Raw genomic sequence first — 12,066 nt, forward strand, 5'->3', positions numbered from 1 at the left:
GTATTTCCCGACCCTGTACTGTCAGATAAGGACCGCGCACTGACCGATTGCGCCGCTGGAGCCCGGTCACTCTGATCACCTGTCCCACTCTGCTGGAAAGAATATTAAGGTGAGAGGCCCGAACCTGTGGAAACGTGTCCTGTCACTGTGATGAAACTAATATCTGCACTTCCACTTTCAGCTTCTTTCACATCCTCTGCTCCATCGCACGACAATCGGGTTTTCTGTGAACAGGTCAAAATGAACATTGCCAGAAATTCTATCAGTGGTGAGATTTTAACCCAGCGCCCACGCAGTGATTGGATTTATTGTCTTAAAGCAGTGAGCTCCGTTCACACAACGCCTTGCCAGTCTTTCACATTTTGTTTAATGCCCAAATAAATATATTGGAGCTAATTGACCGCATTTACCCCGTGCTGGGGTTGTTCTCCTCAGAGCAGAGAAGGTTCAGAGGAGATTTGATAGAAGTGTTCAAAGTCATGAAGGGTTCAGATAAAGTTAATAAAGAGAAGCTGTTCTCATTGGCGGAAGTGAATGGTGGTGGACAATTAAACAACTAACGGGAGGAGGAGGCTCTGCAAACATCCCCATTCTCAATGATGGCGGAGTCCAGCACGTGAGTGCAAAAGACAAGGCTGAAGCGTTTGCAACCATCTTCAGCCAGAAGTGCCGAGTGGATAATCCATCTCAGCCTCCTCCCGATATCCCCACCATCACGGAAGCCAGTCTTCGGCCAATTCGATTCACTCCACGTGATATCAAGAAACGGCTGATTGCATTGGATGCAGCAAAGGCTATGGGCCCCGACAACATCCCAGCTGTAGTGCTGAAGACTTGTGCTCCAGAACTAGCTGCGCCTCTCGCCAAGCTGTTCCAGTACAGCTACAACACTGGCATCCACCCGACAATGTGGAAAATTGCCCAGGTATGTCCTGTCCACAAAAAGCAGGACAAATCCAATCCGGCCAATTACCGCCCCATCAGTCTACTCTCAATCATCAGCAAAGTGATGGAAGGTGTCGTCGACAGTGCTATCAAGCGGCACTTACTCACCAATAACCTGCGCACCGATGCTCAGTTTGGGTTCCGCCAGGACCACTCGGCTCCAGACCTCATTACAGCCTTGGTCCAAACATGGACAAAAGAGCAGAATTCCAGAGGTGAGGTGAGAGTGACTGCCCTTGACATCAAGGCAGCATTTGACCGAGTGTGGCACCAAGGAGCCCGAGTAAAATTGAAGTCAATGGGAATCAGGGGGAAAACTCTCCAGTGGCTGGAGTCATACCTAGCACAAAGGAAGATGGTAGTGGTTGTTGGAGGCCAAGCATCTCAGCCCCGGGGCATTGCTGCAGGAGTTCCTCAGGGCAGTGTCCTAGGCCCAACCATCTTCAGCTGCATCATCAATGACCTTCCCTCCATCATAAGGTCAGAAATGGAGATGTTCGCTGATGACTGCACAGTGTTCAGTTCCATTCACAACCCCTCAGATAATGAAGCAGTCCGAGCCCGCATGCAGCAAGACCTGGACAACATCCAGGCTTGGGCTGATAAGTGGCAAGTAACATTCGCGCCAGATAAGTGCCAGGCAATGACCATCTCCAACAAGAGAGAGTCTAACCACCTCCCCTTGACATTCAACGGCATTACCATCGCCGAATCCCCCACCATCAACATCCTGGGGGTCACCATTGACCAGAAACTTAACTGGACCAGCCATATAAATACTGTGGCTACGAGAGCAGGTCAGAGGCTGGGTATTCTGTGGCGAGTGACTCACCTCCTGACTCCCCAAAGCCTTTCCACCATCTACAAGGCACAAGTCAGGAGTGTGATGGAATACTCTCCACTTGCCTGGATGAGTGCAGCTCCAACAACACTCAAGAAGCTCGACACCATCCAAGATAAAGCAGCCCGCTTGATTGGCACCCCATCCACCACCCTAAACATTCACTCCCTTCACCACCGGCGCACTGTGTCTGCAGTGTGCACCATCCACAGGATGCACTGCAGCAACTCGCCAAGGCTTCTTCGACAGCACCTCCCAAACCCGCGACCTCTACCACCTAGAAGGACAAGGGCAGCAGGCACATGGGAACAACACCACCTGCACGTTCCCCTCCAAGTCACACACCATCCCGACTTGGAAATATATCGCCGTTCCTTCATTGTCGCTGGGTCAAAATCCTGGAACTCCCTGCCTAACAGCACTGTGGGAGAACCGTCACCACACGGACTGCAGCGGTTCAAGAAGGCGGCTCACCACCACCTTCTCAAGGGCAATTAGGGATGGGCAATAAATGCTGGCCTTGCCAGCGACGCCCACATCCCGTGAACGAATAAAAAAAAAGTGTCGAAAACCAGAGGACACAGATTTGAGGTGATTGGCAAAAGAACCAAAGGCGACATGAGGAAAATCTTTTTTACGCAGCGAATGGTTATGATCTGGAATGCGCTGCCTGAAAGGGCGGTGGAAGCAGATTCAATCGTGGCTTTCAAAAAGGAATTTGATAAATACTTGAAGGGGAAAATGCAGGGCCACGGGGAAAGGGACGGGGAATGGGACCAATGGGATTGGTCTTACAAAAGGCAGGTAAGGGATTGATGGGTTGAATGGCCTCCTTCTGTGGTGTGTTCATTCTGTGATAAATATTATTTTACACACAGTGAACAGACCATCCCTGAAAGACTGCCCCGCGATAAAACAGAGCGACACTGAAACGTTGCGAAAATGCAATGACCCCGACGTGATTCGAACACGCATCCTTCTGATCTGGAGTCAGACGCGCTACCGTTGCGCCACGAGGTCCACAGCGCCCACCTGGAGCCGGATCCATAGGAGGGAGATCGGTACCGACCGCCACAGGGACTCGAAGAGGCGGAAGCAGCAGCAGCAACACCGCAGGAGCCCCGCTCTCCAATCCAGCCGTTCCCAGCGGAGAGCTGCCAGTCCCGGCCTGAGCCCTGTCTGGGAGCCGCCTGCCATTCAGTCTTTACAGAACGGGACCGATCCAGTTTCAGCTCACACACAAGCTCAGGAATCCCACTCCTGACAGATTCACTTATTTAAACCTTGTTTAGATTCAGTGAATTGGGATTTAATTCAATCCTCATCTGTCCACCGCTCTGTCAGTTCAGGACTTTATTTAAACCGACACTTGGAGCTCTGTTTTCCAGGGTGCCGGCTGTTTCAGCATTTCTCAGTCCCACCACGAACACTTTTTGCTGCTAACTTCTGCTTAATACAAAGTTCCCAGGAAGGAGGGAATTTCTCCTGGGGACTGAGTTCGAGTTAAGGAACAATCGAGGTGCGATTACAGTACTTGGTGTATTCTATAGGCCACCAGCCAGTGGGACGGATATAGAGGAGCAAATTTTCAGGGAAATTATAGAGAGGTGCATCAGCCATAGAGTAGTGATAACAGGGGATTTCAACTATCCTAATATAGACTGGGATAACAATAATATAAGGCGCAAAGAAGGGGAAGAATTTTTGAAATGTGTTCAGGATAACTTTCTCGACCAGTACGTTTTTGGCCCACTGAGGAAGGAGGCATTGCTGGACTTGGTTCAAGGGAATGAGGCGGGCCAAGTGGAGCAAGTGTCAGTGGGGGAGCATTTAGGGAGCAGCGATCAGTATCATAAGGATTAGAATAGCTATGGAAATGGACACTGTCCACTCTAAAGTAAATGTACTCAATTGGAGGAGAGTCAATTTCAGTGGGATGAGAACAGATCTGGCCCCGGTAAATTGGAATCAAAGATTGTCAGGCAAAACTATAATTGGACAGTGCGCGCCTTTTAAAAAGATGATTCGGGTACATAGAAGGTACATTCCAACGAGGTAGAAAGGTAGGGCAAATAAAGTCAGAGCTCCCTGGATAATAAGAGAGATAGAGAGTAAGATGAAGCGGGAAACATAAAAGTGAATCAAAAAGTCTTCTACAGACATGTTAACAATAAACGGGTAGTAAAGGGAGGGGCAGGGACGATTAGGGACCATAAAGGAGATCTACTCATGGAGGCAGTGGGCATGGCCTGAGGTACTAAATGAGTACTGGGCACCACACCTCAGGGAGGATATATTGGCCTTGGAGGGGGTGCAGCGCAGATTCACCAGAATGATACCGGGGCTAAAATGGTTAAATTATGCGGACAAGTTGCAGAGAAAAGGTTTGTATTTCCTTGTGTATAGAAGATTAAGTGATGATGTATTCGAGTTGTTGAAGGTGATTAAATGAGCCAATGGTGTGTGTGTGAGCTGTGAGACAGCTTGAAATCCCAATCCTCTCCACCACTGGGGACTGAGTCTTCCAACATACAGGGATTTTCACTCGTCCAAGTTTCACCCACATTTTCTGCTCTTCATTTCTCCGACCTGCTTGTTGCGCTTTTCCCTTCAATTCAGGACTTACAGGAAAAACTCGATTCTGCCGTCAATCTCCGGGTCACATGGAGAGAATTCAAATAATTGAAATCGACCCTGATCACCCCCAATATCGTCACCTGCACGTTTGACGAATGTAAAGCGGCTTCTATCGCGGTTTGTCTACACAACTCGTTCAAAGATACTGTCGGGAATTGGAGGGTCTTTCAAGTCATGACACGAACAGAACAGTTCGCACTGCCGTTTTCCGCAAGACGCTTCAGATTCATGGGGAATGATTTCGGTCTGGCGGTTAAATCAGTTCCCTCTTCACAAATCCGCCTTTGAACCCGGGACTTTTAGTATTTTTGATAACCGATACCAAACTGGTTTCTCCTGTATTTTACATTACTGTCTAAATATTACAGATAAGCAGAGCACTTGAGCTGTCACAGCTGTGACTTTGACTTTTCTCCCTCTCCTCTCGATCTCCCCGGCAACTGCCACTAACCACAATCTTCTCTCACACTTCTCCATCAGAAAGTTCCGAGCCTCGGTTTTCAAATGAAATAACGCCCATCTCTCCAATCACCGACAGCCCAGAGAGAGTTTCTTAGTTTCAGCTCCCAATTTCCCCAAATCCTCAAAGTAGCATGAAAATAATTGTCCTTAAGTTAATAATAATAATATAATTAAATGTTCTTATCTTCAGGGGCATTGTTTAAGATTTCACGGCTTTTAAAGGCCACTGCGGATGTTTAACGAATCGCCTCTTGGTTGGAGGTTTCTGTGTGGGAAAGATCAGGAAGTGATAATTGAGAGACCGAGGATGAAGCTGTTTGATGGGAGCACTGGGGACACAGACCGTGCGCGGCTCCAGTGGAGCAATCGGTCAGCGCGCGTTATTTCTACAATAATTATACACTCGAGAAATGCTGGGGTTGTGAGCTCCAGCACCATCTAAAGTAGTTGAACCTTCTAAACATTTTGACTGGAGTTCAAGGTACAACCGGTTCCATAACACATCGACTTCTTCATGTCCCCATGTGGGCACTGAGGCTCCTCTGGCCTCCCGTCTTGCAATAGCAGGTGAGAGTTTATTTGTTTATAGGAGGGAGAGGGGGCGATTGGCGAGAGCTGAAATGGTAAAGCGGCCGGCACGAGATCTTTAAATCTAAAGAACCAAACACACAATTCTTCTTTCCGTGAAGCAGGGATTCATCGGTTTGAAGTGTCGTGTAGGGAAAATTCGGGAGGCAAATCTGCTGCCTGGTGTCACGGTGTAACGGGTGAAATTATTCAGCTTTCAATTGTTGATCGGCTGAAATGTCGAGAGGCCTTTTCCATCTCCCGTGTGGAACAAGTTCAGCTTTTGAGCCATTGGGTAAAGTGTATTTTTTAAATTGCTGCGAACGAATGACAAGACATTTTGTACAAACAAGAAGAATTGTAAACTCACGAGTTCGCTGTCCATGTTTCTTACATCATGTTCAACAGAAACAAGGATTCTCCTCAACACGTTGCTGAGAATTGTATAAAAGAGATACTCCCCCGAATTCGACAGCGATAGGGATAATTCAGAGTCCCACCATGAATCTGTATGATGGAAACCAATCATATAGCGAGCCTGGATAGCTCAGTCGGTAGAGCATCAGACTTTTAAAACAGGTAGTGATCTGAGGGTCCAGGGTTCAAGTCCCTGTTCAGGCTAAAAGTTTTAAAACAGCTGGCAAGTTCTGCTTTTCCAGCGGACCAACATCAGCGAAAGGAGCAAGAGTTGGCCATTCAGTCCCTCGAGCCTGCTCCGCCAATCCATAAATTAATGGCACCCAAAAATCCATCGATCTCAGTTTTGAAAATACTCAATGGTTCAGCATCCACAGCCCTCTGGGGTACAGAATTCCAATGATTCACAACCCTCTCAATGAAGAAATTATTCCTCATATCTGTCCTAAATGTCCGACTCCTTATCTTGACATTATAACCCTTAGTTCTAGACTCTCCAGCTAGGGGAAACAGCCTCCCAGCATCTACACTGTCAAGTCCTTTTAGAATTTTATATGTTTCAATGAGATCACCTCATTATTCTAAACTCCAGAGAATATCGGCCCATTCTACTCAATCTCTCCTCACAGGACAACCCTCTCACCCCAGGAGTTAACCTAGCCAAACTTTTTAGCACCCACTCTAAGGCAAGTGTATCGTTCCACAAGTAAGGAGATCAAAACTGTACACAGTACTCCAGATGTGGTCTCACCAAAGCCCGATATTGCAGCAAGACTTCCTTATCCTTGTTCTCCAACCATCTCGCAATAAAGGCCAAGATACTATTTACTTTCCTAATTGCTTGCTGCACCTGCATGTTAAATTTCTGTGATCCGTGTACAAGGACACACAAATCCCTCTGAATACCAACACTTCGTAGTCTCTTACATTTTAAAAGATATTCTGCTTTTCGATTCTTCCAACCAAAGTGAATAATCTCACATTTCCCCACTTTATGCTTCATTTGGCAACTTCTAGCCCACTCACTTAACCTGTCTGTATCACTTTGCATCCTCTTTGCGTCCTCCTCACAGCTTACTTTCCCACCTAGTTTTGTATCGTCAGCAAACTTGGATACATTACACTCGGTCCCCTCATCTAAGTCATTAATATAGATTGTAAATATCTGAGGCCCAAGCACTGATCTTCACGGCACCCCACTAGTTACAACCTGCCAACCCCAAAATGACCTCTTTATTCCCACTTCCTGTTTTCTGTCCGTCATCAAATCCCCAAACCATGCTAATATATTACCCACAATCCCATGAACCCTAATCTTGTGTCACAACCTTGTGCGGCACCTTATCGAATGCCTTTTGAAAATCCAAGTATTCTGCATCCACTGGTTCTCCCTTATCTACCCTGCTATCTAAACCCTCAAAACCTCTAATAGAGTTGTCAAACACAATTTTCCCTTTCATAAAACCGTGTTTCATGTGCCTAATCGTATTATCATTTTCTGAGTGCCCTTTTACCACGTCCCTAGTAATAGATTCTAGCATTTTCCCTGCTACTATTGTCAGGCGAAATGGCCTGTAGTTCCCTGTTTTCTCTCACCCTCCTTTCTCGAATTATTAAGTGCCCGTTCAAAGGACACTATTATGGGTACAGTAGTGTAGTGATTGTGTGATTGGACTAGCAGCCGGGAATAATGAGCTCAAATTACACCATGACAAGTTGTGAAATTGACTTCAATAAATCTGGTGCTTCATTAGACAGCACCAGAAAACAAACCGTGGGTTGTCATACGAACCCAACTAGTTCAGGGAAGGGCAACTTGCCACATCTACTCTCTGGCCGACTTATGACTCCTGTTCTGTGCTATGTGGTTGACCCTTATGTCTGCAGGGGAGACCAGAACTAGGGACCATAAATATAAGACAGTCACTAATAAATCCAATAAGGGAATTCAGGAGAAACTTCTTTACCCAGAGAGCGGTGAGAATGTGGAACTCGCAACCACAAGGAGTAGTTGAGGCGAATAGCAGATGCATTTAAGGGGAAGCTGGATAAACACATGAGGGAGAAAGGAATAGAAGGATATGCTGATAGGGTGAGATGAAGTAGGGAGGGAGGAGGCTCATGTGGAGCATAAACACTGGCATAGGCCTGTTGGGCCGAATGGCCTGTTTCTGTGCTGTAATTCTATCTATGTAATTCTATGAATAGAGGGGTTACATTTCTTACCTTCCAATCCACGGGGACCTTTCTAGAATCATGGGAACTCTGGAAGATAACACCAATGCATCCACTTTCTCTGCAGCCACCTCTTTTAAAACCCTAGGATGTAGGCCATCAGGGCCAATGAATTTGTCAGCTTTTAGTCCCATTAATTTCTCCAGTACTTTTTCATTACTAATCTTAATTGCTTCAGGTTCCTCACTCTCATTAGAACCTTGGTTCCCTAATACTTCTGGTATGATTTTTGTGTCCTCTACTGTGAAGACAGATACAAAATACTTGTTTAACATCTCTTTCATTTCCTTATTCTCCATTATAAATTCTCCTGTCTCTGTCTCCAAGGGACCCATGTTTACTTTCGCTAATCTCTTCCTTTATACATATTTATCTATTTCTTGGTCATCCTTCGCTGATTTCTAAAACTCTCCTAATCCTCAGGCTTACTATTCTTTTTGGCAACATTATAAGCCTCTTTTAACCTAAAATATCATTAATTTCTCCAATTAACCAAGGTTGGACCACTTTTCCGGTGGAGTTTTTAACCCTCAAGGGAATGTAATTTTGTTGAGGAATTATAAATTATTTCTTTAAATGTTCACTATTGCTTGTCTATCATCATATTTTTAATCTAATTTCCCAAACTACCTTAGCCAACTCAATCCTCATAACTACGTTATTGGTTTTGTTTAAATTTAAGACCCTAGTTTCCGACTTAATGACATCACTCTCAAACTTTCGAACTCAATGTGAAATTCTATCATATTATGATGGTTGTTCCCCAGAGGATCATTTAATATAAGATTACTAATTAACCCTGTCTCATTACAAAATACTAGATCTAAAATAGCCTGTTCCCTTGTTGATTCCTCGACATATTGATCTAGAAAACTGACTCAAATGCATTCCATCAACATAAAACAGCTTATCTTGAGTTGCTAACATGATGGGATGACTTATAAGTAGAAGACACGGCCAGATCTGCGAGGTGAATGAGATGTTTGCTGAAAACACAGAGAATTAATGAAACCAATCCTTCCCTGCAGAGAGCAGGGAGTTGGAAAGAAAGATGCTGGGCATTGAGAGGCGAAGGATTTTGTCGATAGCAGGATGAATAGACAAAAAGATTTCAACTCCCTTCTTTTCTATACTGATAAATATAGACAAAAATCTCATCTCCGGGCTTCTTTCAGATAATGAATGTCTTAATGCTAAAGGGATCACTGATCCAAGCCCATTATCTCCACTCGCACTCTCCTTCCAATCTTGCACATGATGCTTCGCTTTGAAATTGTGCATTTTTTCACATTGGGATTCCATTTGAAGAAAACATTGCTGTGATCAGCTTGTGCTGTTAAGGAGGTGGAGTACAAGGAGATACATAAAAGGATAATGATAACAGTGACTGTTCAGACACTGTGAGCTACAGTTAAAGGTCGGCAATATTTAAAGTATCAGGCAGCAGATCTTTTCCAAATCTTGACACAAATGGCAAGAAAACTTAACATGGACTTTGATCAATGTCACGACTTTCAAATAGCAGACATTTTATACAAGGCAAGAAAGATTTACAAGGATGTTGCCTGGACTGTAGAATTTTAGCTATGAGGAAAGATTGGATAGGCTGGGGTTGTTTTCTTTGGAACAGAGGAGACTGAAGGCAGATTTAATTGAGGTGAACAAAATTATGAGGGTCCCAGATAGCGTGGATTGGAAGGACCCACTTCTCTTAGCAGAGAGGTTAATAACCAGGGGCATAGATTTAAAGTGATTGGTAGAAGGTTTAGTGGGGAACTGAGGAGAAATTCTTTCACCCAAGGGTTGTGGGGGTCTGGAACTGACTGCCTGAAAGGGTGGTTGAGGCGGACACTCTCATCGCATTTTAAGAATACTTGAACTGCCGGAAGCTACAAGGCTATGGGCCAAGAGCTGGAAAGTGGGATTAAGCTGGATAGCGCTTTTTCGGCCGGCACAGATATGATGGGCCGAATGGCCTCTTTCTGTACCATGAATTTCTTTGATTCTATGAGTCTAATTAACAGTAAGCAGGGTAGTTCAGTGATCATGAGAACGCTACTGAAGATAAATAACTGCTGGGAACCAAGCAATGTGTCCTTGTAAACCACAGACTGGGGAAGTTCCAGCTCCAGTGACAGAGATGGATCACAACACAGTATAAAAGTGAGGGGATACTGATGTAAGGGACAGTCAGGACTGGAGACACCGGAGATCAAGCTCAGGGTGCCTGAGGTTCCATCCAGCGGGATCATCTCGTGTACACGGGGATTTGCATGTTTACTCTGGTACAGTACAGGAAAGAGAATTTGCTCATATATTTCTCAATAATGTATTAAAGTTGCTGACTCTCAGACTTGTTCATTAATAAGACAATGCATTATTTAGAACCTTCCATCCCTAAGTCTCTCTGCTCCTCTAATTTTAAACTTTGACCATTTAGTGTACATTTCATCTCATTTTTCTTCCTCTCAAAATGTATCACGTCACTTTTCTCTGCATTAAATTTCACCTGCCTGTTTACGAACCTGTGCACATTACAATGAAGTCACAGTTCCCCACGCTGCCAACGTTGAAGTCATCTCGAGATTTTCACCTTGTGTCCCACATACCCAAGCTGAGATCATTCTCTATATTGAGAAGAGCAATGGTCCCAACACTGACCCTGGGAGACACCACTGTTTACATCCCTCCAGTCTGAAGAACATCCATTAACCACTACTCTCTGTTTTCTGCCCTTTACACAACTTCCTATCCACACTGCCGCATTCATTTTAATATCGTGGGTATTAATTTTATCAACAAGCCTCCTGTCCGTCATCTTATCAAACACCTTTTCACAATCCATCAACACAACATCCACTACATTCCCTTTATCAGTAGAATTGAGATATCTCAAATTATGCATGTTGGCTGTTCTTAATTAATGTGTTTTTCTAATAAATGTTGAAATATTTGCTCCACTTCATCTGGTTTCATCTGTTTCAAGCCACAACAGAAAGGTCGAGTTTTCTCCTGGAGCTTAAGATAAATTACTTTTAAAAAATGATGCTTCAGACAATGACGGATATCTGGACTTGGAACCGCCCATTCAGTGGCGCAACTCCCGCCCCTCACACACTCCGATTGGTTGGAGGACCAACTGTCCGCACAGCCGTCCAGTCAATTTACCATAACAACATAAGAGATAGGAGCAGGAGTAGGCTATTCGGCCCCTCGAGCCTGCTCCGCCATTTAATGAGATCATGGCTGATTTGATTTTTACCTCAGCTCCACTTTCCCGCCCTTTCCCCATATCCTTTGACTCCCTTGCTGATCAAAAATTTGTCTAACTCAGACTTCAATGTATTCAATGACTCAGCCTCCACAGCTTTTTGGGGTAAAGAATTCCAAAGACTCACGACGCTCTGGGAGAAGAAATTCCTCCTCATTTCCGTCTTAAACGGGTGACCCCTTATTCTGAGACTGTACCCCCTAGTTTTAGATTCCCCCATGAGGGGTAACATCCTCTCAGCATCTACGCTATCGAGTCCCCTCAGAATCTTGTCTGTTTCAATTGGATCTCCTCTCATTCTTCTAAACTCCATTGAGTATAGACCCAGCCTCTTCAAACTTTCATCATAAGACAACCCTTTCATACCCGGAATCAACCTAGTGAACCTTCTCTGAACTGCCTCAAATGCAAGTATGTCCTTCCTTAGAACTGTACGCAGTACTCCAGTTGTGGTCTCACCAGCACCCTGTACATTTGTAGCATGACTTCACTGCTTTTATACTCCATCCCCCGAGACATAAAAGCCAATATTCCGTTTGCCTTCCGGATTACCTGCTGCACCTGTATGTTGAATTGTGTCTTTCTTGCACGAGGAAACCCAGATCCCTCTGTACTGCAGCATTTTGTAGTATTTCTCCATTCAAATAAAAAAGCAAAATATTTTTTTCCTCCCAAAGTGGATGACTTCACA

At 44.9% G+C, this 12,066-nt stretch overlaps 1 protein-coding gene and 2 non-coding genes across 3 annotated transcripts in view; 1 reads left to right on the forward strand and 2 right to left on the reverse strand.

Moving 5' to 3' along the window:
• The window catches only part of LOC137312273 (zinc finger protein 268-like), a 93,107-nt gene that overhangs the window by 58,036 nt on the left and 23,005 nt on the right, over positions 1–12,066 (reverse strand). The window lies entirely within an intron of this gene.
• trnaw-cca (transfer RNA tryptophan (anticodon CCA)) lies at positions 2,735–2,806 on the reverse strand. The gene has a single exon. It is a non-coding gene; the product is annotated as a tRNA-Trp (tRNA).
• On the forward strand, positions 5,989–6,073 carry trnak-uuu (transfer RNA lysine (anticodon UUU)). Its single transcript is given in 2 exon segments — positions 5,989–6,025; positions 6,038–6,073. It is a non-coding gene; the product is annotated as a tRNA-Lys (tRNA).

The sequence above is a fragment of the Heptranchias perlo genome, unplaced genomic scaffold, assembly GCF_035084215.1.
Source record: "Heptranchias perlo isolate sHepPer1 unplaced genomic scaffold, sHepPer1.hap1 HAP1_SCAFFOLD_414, whole genome shotgun sequence".
NCBI classification, from domain to species: Eukaryota; Metazoa; Chordata; class Chondrichthyes; order Hexanchiformes; family Hexanchidae; genus Heptranchias; species Heptranchias perlo.